Below are 8,131 nucleotides of genomic sequence, written 5' to 3' on the forward strand. Positions count from 1 at the left end.
GATGTGGATATCTTGGGGGACATCATTCTGGCTCCCACATTTGGAAAGGGGTAAGGTTTTGCTTTACCCTGATCTCTATACTCTCTCTATGCAATAGAAAAAAACTCACTATGTTAAAGAAACTATTCTTATCAATTCGAGGTAGGTGGCAGCAAATGCAGACCCAGCTGGAAGATGCCAAAGCAGCGTAAATATGAAGATCAGATGGGTGGCTGCATATTGAGGTGAACTCTGTCTTCCCACATAGAGATGTCCCTGCTTCTTCTCACTTACTTTCCCAATTTGGAAATAGCTGTCCCCACCTTTCTCTTTGCATAAAGAGCCTGGAGGTTACTCTAAATGCTTTTAGAGCAGTGGTTCTCAGCCTTGGCTGTATATTGGAATCACCTGGGATGAGGTGGAGGAGGGCTTTTCAAAACTAACAATGACCTTAAATGAAATCAAGATATCTGAGGTTGGGGCCCAGGCACTACTATTTTTAAATATCCCCAGATGATTCTAATGTATTACTCTCTAATGGTCTCTAATGGGAGTCTCTGGTGTAAAGGAAGTAACTGAATTGCTCTTCCACAGACTCACAGAATGTTCTTTCCCTTTTTCTTCTCTTTACTAAATAATGTTTCACTTTGGTCTGAGTACCTCTAGAATCACTGGCCTTGAAGGTTTAAGAATTTAAGTGTTGGATGAGATCATTGAAACGAGGTGACTACTGATTGACCCATGAGCTGGACCTGGGCAATCAGAGGCTTCTTACCCCTCCCCTGTCCTTGGAATGTGTATTTCATCTGCTCCCCCGCCCCCCACTCCAAAACTAGAAGATGCCTCAAGGACGTAGTGTTGAAAATGCAAGGTGTTGTTGAGACCATCTTGGTGGTATACACGACTGAACCCCCGCTAAAGCTGCTACATAAACTTTAAGATTCTGGAGGGCGGGTGCGGAGATCTACTCATCTCGTGACCACCTAAGACAAAGCCTCATATGTAAATTTCTTGCTTATTAAACTGCCATTTACCAATCTGGAGTGATTCGCCTCTTCGGTCTCTCCTTGCCCTTCGCGTTTGGGGACGCGCAGGATTATCAGAGAAATTCTCCCTCCAATCTTGTCAATATCGAATCCATTGAAGACAAATGTTGATTGAATCCTCTTTGGAACTCTTTCCTGCAGACCAAATGTAAGTGAATAATTAATAACATTTCTTAAACAATTAGTAATCAAGTAAGCTGCTGTTAAGATTTTCTCTCCTGGGAGAATTTTCTTTCCATGTTCAAAGGTTTAGTGGCGCTCTACCCTCTCCCTGGGCAGTTTAGATCAGTTTATTTAAAAGCCTGGGGAGTATTTGAATCACCATTTCTCATCTTCCCTCAGAAAGCCCTTCCTCCTCTATCTCTGAGGGTAGAAATCCTATCTCTCTGTCAAAGCTTATATCAAATGACACCTCCCTATCCTTCCTTCGTGCTCTAGATATAACTATCTCCTTTGAGCCTCCTTGACACTCTGTATGCTCTTAATGGTACTCGCCTCACTTTGCTTTGCCTTACAGTTACTAAGTACTTTTTATTAGTTGCTAGTAGATTATGAACTCTTTCAAGGTAGAAATTATATAATCAAATACACAATTCTGCTGTGCCTATTTTTCCTAGCACAGTAGTGTAGGTAGGAAGGACATGAAAATTTGTTGACTTGACATTTTTTCTTGTAAGATTAGTCAGTGGTGATCTTCCCAACAGGACAAAACCCTGGGGAGAAGGTAGGTTTCTCATTACATAGGAAGTCACGGGTACACTGGGCTCCATGCTTTTGTTGACTTGTCAATTTCCTAGACCAGAGCCGCTCAGACCATGCCTGGAGAAGCAGGTGGATCTTTTAGCACCTTATCTCAAGCTTACCTCTTATTTCCAGACTGAAGCACTGACTGTGAACTGTACAGAGTTTAAAGTGTCATGTGGTTTTGTTTAAAGTTGACTGCAAATGTAGTTCCAGGTTAAACTGGCCTGGAAGGTAGAGAATCTCCTAACCACCTACATTTGCAGCAGGAAAATTGTAGCAAAAGGAGGGATCAATAGACAGGAAATCCATTCCCCTTTTCATTAGACCCTCTTAGACGTTTCTCTCTGCCAAGCTGCCCCAGCCTTCACCTCCATCCCAGCTCACCATCCGGTGAATTGTAACTCTTTTAGTAGCTGCTGAAAGTCACTGCCTTTGCTCATTTCACTCTTCTGCGAATTAGTTCAGTGGGGCTGAGGAAAGCCTCAGGCTAGATCCAGGCTTCACCAACCTGCCAACAAATGTCCCAGAAGAAAAGTAAATTCTGAGCTCCAAGCGGGGGGTCAGTCTCCCACAGACTGATGGCAAACAGTAGACAGCTGCCCATTAGGGCAGCTTTGCTAGCTGAGAGCCTTTAGGACAGCAGTAGGGAAGTCTTCTACCTGCCCAAGCAAGTGGAGGGAGCAGCACCTGCCCATTTGTGGTTCCTGCAACAGAGCTGGTGGCTCTTGAGCTCAGGGACCATAGAGCCCTCAGTTTCAAACTCATTGAACTCCCAGAGGAAGCAACTAACATTGTGCTTTCAAGTTGGCACGCACACACAGGGGGCGAATGACAATGGCGTAAAGGCAAGGATTTCAGAAGATCTGATGCAGTTCTAACTGGTGAGTCTATATGCAGGGTGGGAGAAAGACCCATCAGGAACAGTTCAACTGGGCTTTGCAAGACAGCAATCTGCAGGGGACAATGGCACCCCTGGACAGGGCTGGGTTCCCTCCAGGTCCAATTATTTTATACTAAAATCTGTAACCTGAGAGTGGTGTGGCTATGTGTGAGAACTAAAGCTTTCACTTGGGCTCCCCAAGGGGTATTTCAGGCAAAGCTGCTCTTGGTAGAGTCATTATCCTAATGATTACTTAGAATAATGACTAATAATGACTAAGGAACAGCTTCCCTGTTCCTCCCTCGATACAACACCCTCACCCACCTTCGAGTGACAACAGCCTTAATATTTCTTTCAGCTCCTCCCCTCCCCCTGTAAAACTCAGTTCTTCCACTTTGTATTTATACTAAGGTATGAATGGCCCTCAATGCCTTGATAAAGCGTTTATCCAAGGCACTTTTTTATTTTAATGGGAATCATTAAACTAGAGGGATAATTCAGCTCCAAAGGAAAATTTAAGACCGTGAAAGGAATGATACTGGATCTCTATAGTAACTTTAAACAAACTATAGAGGAGAGAGGAAAATAAGTAATGGAGAAGTAACTGATTACACTTACTGATTCAACAGTTCTAGTACTTGGCAGATTAATGTTATATTTGAAGATGACTTCAAGGGTCTTGATCACTCTTTCTTACTTGCCTTTCGTGTTTCCTGGGGGAATCCAGAGGTGGCCTGTGAGCCCTGGCTCTGCCATTTACTATCAGGATAATCTCAGGCAGTTCACCAAACTGTGAAATGGAGACCATAGGAAGTATCTAATGCAGTATCTGCAGTACAGTTGATGATCTATAAATGTGGTTATTGTTAATTCTGAGCCCCCATTAAGTCAGCGTTTATCGTTCAGAAAACTTCGGAGCTACATCTCAACTTGATGTTGATCTGCCACACAGTTGAGTCTTTGAGAGCATGACTTATTGCTTATTTCTTCAACTGTTCCCACTTCCTTCTCCACATCCCAGTGCACTGATAGTGCAGTGCCTGGCACATAGTAGGAACTCAATAAATGTTTGTTGAACTAGAACTTTAAACCAAACTTCTTCTTTCTTTAAATTAATTTTTATTGGAGTATACTTGCTTTACAATGTTGTTAGTTTCTGCTGTACAGCAAAGTGAATCAGCTATACATATACACATATCCCCTCTTTTTTGGATTTCCTTCCCATTTAGGCCACCACAGAGCACTGAGTAGAGTTCCCTGTGCTACACAGTCGGTTCTCATTAGTTATCTATTTTATACATAGTAGTGTATATATGTCAATCCCAATCTAAACCAAACTTCTTAACTCAATCCTAGAGTTAATAGAAACATTGTTTCTTCTTAAGAAGAATTATAGAAGCACCACCCTCTGAAAACTCCTGAGGATGAAAAGTGATGGAAGCAATTTGAGGCTTCCAGAGGGATTCCCTGGGGAAGAGTAAAGGCCAGGAGAGGGCTAAGATCACTGGGAGAGCTGAAGCCTGACAGGCTTGCAGAAGGTTAGGAGGAGGGCTGTTTCTCACTCATGCAAAGACCTGAAGGGACTAGTTCGTAAAACCAAAGAATGTCAGCACAATGGTCTCGGAAGGCACTCAGAAATCAGGCCCAGAGAGGGTATGGTGACTTGTGGAAAATCAGCTACATAACAAAAAGGCTGGGACTAGGTTCCAAGGCTTGCTTCCTTATTCGGTGCTTCTTTCAAGACAACACTGGGGTTTGCAAAAAGATATTATAAAGTGCATTTTTTTTTAAAAAAATACATTTTTAATGTTATGTTTGGAACAGGAGAGATGAAAGGGGCAGGCTACTCCGTAGGGCATGGGGTGTAATGTTAAAAGGTAAGAATCCTATTCCACATCAGCCTTCTCTATCAAGGACATTAATTTTTTTTTTTTTAACTTTGGGTTTATTTATTTATTTATTTATTTATTTTTGGCTGTGTTGGGTCTCCGTTTTTGTGCGAGGGCTTTCTCCAGTTGCGGCAAGTGGGGGCCACTCTTCATCGCGGTGCGCGGGCCTCTCACTATCGCGGCCTCTCTTGTTGCGGAGCACAGGCTCCAGACGTGCAGGCTCAGTAATTGTGGCTCACGGGCCTAGTTGCTCCGTGGCATGTGGGAGCCTCCCAGACCAGGGCTCGAACCGGCGTCCCCTGCATTGGCAGGCAGATTCTCAACCACTGCGCCACCAGGGAAGCCCAAGGACATTGATATTTAGCATGCTAAAAAAAGATAGTCCAGAATAGTTAACGGGTAATCAAATTTTAAGATAGGTGAGAAGATATAAGGAAAGTGCTTCAAGCCTTCAGACCCAAAGACATTCCATTTCAGAATACTGAAAGAAAGAAAAAAAAGACTTGGCAGCTGCTGTAACAGTTTCCTGGGGGAGAGTATAATTAGCCACTTTAAAGCAAGGGTTAACTAGCTGCCTGGGGTCAACAATTATTACAAGGCCAAAGGAGATTTCACACTCAAGCCTCTCTCCATCCAAAGTTCAGCAGTTTCTCTTCTACCAGGTGACTCTGGTCATTAAATGGGCCAGTTAATTCCTCCGTAGAATCAGGGTTTTGAATGATTGCAACAGACTGAAACGAAGCATCCAAACCAACAAATGAAATTTAATAGGGCAAGTGGTTAAGTCCTACATGGTTTTCAGTATATGGTTTTATCAGTATTTTTTTTTAATCCATACAAATACAAAACAGAGAAGATGTAGGATAAAAATAATTCATGTCCAAAAATGTTAAGAATCTCGGTTGACTCCAAGCTCATATCTTTGTGTGATACAGTTGCCAGCCAAGATGGCTAATGAAATCTTAGGCAGCATTAATAAAGTCATACTGTTTAAACTAAGAGGAGAATAGGGCTACTGTACTGTGCCAGTCAGACCTCATCTGTAGTATTCTGTTCAGCTCGGTAGGTGCCAGGGAGGGGTAAATAAGAAAATACAAGATCTAGAAGCCATGTCATGTGACAGCTTAGAGGACTTGGGAATGTTCATTTGGAGAACAGAAGGCTGTTCATTTTAGTGACTAAAATAGAAAGGAGGCGGTCAATTTGCTGTGTTGCTATATAAGATTAACTGCTAGATGAAGGCAAACTTTACTATAAAAAGGAAACTCGTGCTGTTGAATGCTCTGCATGTGCCCTTTGTTGTGCTAGGTGGGTTAATTATTTTGTTAAAATCTTTCAGAAACTGATGGACCTGTGGGGTTTGGGTGTGATGAGCTCCCAGTTGCTGGAAGTGGGATGTCCGGCTTAGCACTGCTCATTTAAAGCAGCAGTGACCTCTCTTCTGCTTCCCAGACTTTTGAGTGCCATCCAGGCCCTTCTGGAGCCAGCTTCCTACTTGGAGGCAGGCTCTCCGGGTGGCAGAAAAAAGGCCGCTGTGCTTCTGCAACATGGATTTCCAGTACAACTTTAAGGTTTCAAATCCCCAGTGAAATGCAGACTGCAAGTGAGGGACTACCTAGTCGCAATTTTCCTAAGCCAGTATTGCTAGCCAGTCTTGAACGTTGGGACGGGCCCACATTTGTCTAGAACATGTTGGCGGGAAGGGCTGGGTAGTGGAGGAGAGCCTAGGCCTTCCATTTGCCTATGAGGGGCTGTGACCAGAGATGGGAATGACTCAGGAAATAACACTCTGTGGACACATCTCTTGGCCAGTTGCAAGCGTTTTCTTCACATACACCTTTAGTTTAGAATCACCCAAATGCTGAAATCCTCCGGTCTAAGGCATGCCTCGGCAGTGAACGGCGGCGGATCAGCCAGGGTCTTGGCAGGAACTCAGCTCGGAGGATTCCAATGAAGAGAGTTTAAGGAAGGGACCATTACAGAGGTGTGAGCAGGGAATCAGCAAAGGAACCTCAAACGCAGCAAGGGGCACACTCCACGTTCAAGGCCACGTACTTGCTGTCTGTCTCCCTGTCGGCCATACTAACCCCCTGGTATCCATATGCCTCCTTCATCGCCTTCAGGTCTTGGTTATAACGCTACCTTGGTTAATGCTGTAACGCTTCTCATCATCATTCCCCTCCTCCTCCCCCATCTAACTTTTTAATATATCCTAATATCATCTGATATTTTTAGATTTTAATTATTTATTATCTGTATCTACCCACTACAATGTGAGCAGAGATTTTTGTCTGTTCCATTCATTGCTATCATCCCAGCGCCTGGAATACTGCCTGGCCCAAGGAAGAGGTTCAGTGAATCTTTGTTGAATGAGTGAATGAATGAATACTAATTGTACTTATTAGAGCTCAAAGAATTGTCCAAGATCCATCTTTCTGCTTCAACTTGCGGATCACACTCCTGCCCTTTGGAGGGAAGCCTCTGAAATGCAATAGAGCTTGTATCTGGCCACAAGAGGGTGGTGTTGATCAGCTTTTCGTTTTTTTAGGAGCCTTCTGAGATCATTTCACCCTCTCCTCCTTAGACCCCCAAAAGAAAGCGTGGAATAGTGTTATGTCGGCAGCCAAAGCAAACATACAGTATGTCTCTTCCACCCTGACATCGCTGTGCAAGTGAAATTCAGTTAAAACCTTTGTCAGGAATGGTCTTAAGGAGAAAAGTCAGCAGAAAGCAAGAACCTCAGGAATGCACAGGAGGAAGGAGCTGCCAAACGAAGGACCCTCCACCATTGAGCTCTGGTGCCCAGTAGACACCACCAGCTGGTCACACAACCTCGTGTTTTGTGCCACTTCCTTCTACCTCCCTTCCCTTTCTTTTTTTTCCCCCCTTCCCTTTCTACTGCCAATGCCCAGTTGGCTGTACCCGCAAAAGAAAGAGCTCTCATAATACAGGTCTAGGCTCATGGTTGTTACCCTCCAGATGCCACAGAAGGGAATTACAAATTCTTCAAGGAATCTTTGTAAAGACACTGTTCTTGGGGCCATGAGGGATGATACAGAATCAAGGGATCAGAAGCCCTGCCGTCAAGACACACAGTAACAACACTACAAGGCACAAGTGGGCAGGGCAGTAAGGGAAGCCCAGAGAAGGTGCCAGCAGCATTCAGAAGAGGGCAGGTGGGGCTGTCTTGGGTTGGGAGGGGTCAGAGGAGGCATTATGGGAGGGATGGCATTTGAATTACGATTTGAATTTATGATAGCACTTGAATTTTAGGGTAATTTTCTTCTCAATTGAGAATGAGTAACCATCCGTGGACATGTAAAAGGTCAGCTTTTCAGGATATCCCACTCCTGTAAGGCATAGCATAATACAAAATAAAAGGGCTTTAGGGAAGATAATGTGTTGTTATCTTCCCTAAAGGACTCACAGACTCACAAATTCACAGACCAACACAGTGAACTCTGATCAAACATATATTTTATTTGAAAGAGAGACACTCTGGAGAAAAAGCGAGGGAGGAGAATGAAATGAAGAGGTCAGATGTCAAAGCAGCAGCTCTGAGTCAAAGCTCCACTTCCTTTCTGGCCCATCCC

This window comes from Balaenoptera ricei, chromosome 2 (assembly GCF_028023285.1).
Source record: "Balaenoptera ricei isolate mBalRic1 chromosome 2, mBalRic1.hap2, whole genome shotgun sequence".
In the NCBI taxonomy this organism is placed as follows: Eukaryota; Metazoa; Chordata; class Mammalia; order Artiodactyla; family Balaenopteridae; genus Balaenoptera; species Balaenoptera ricei.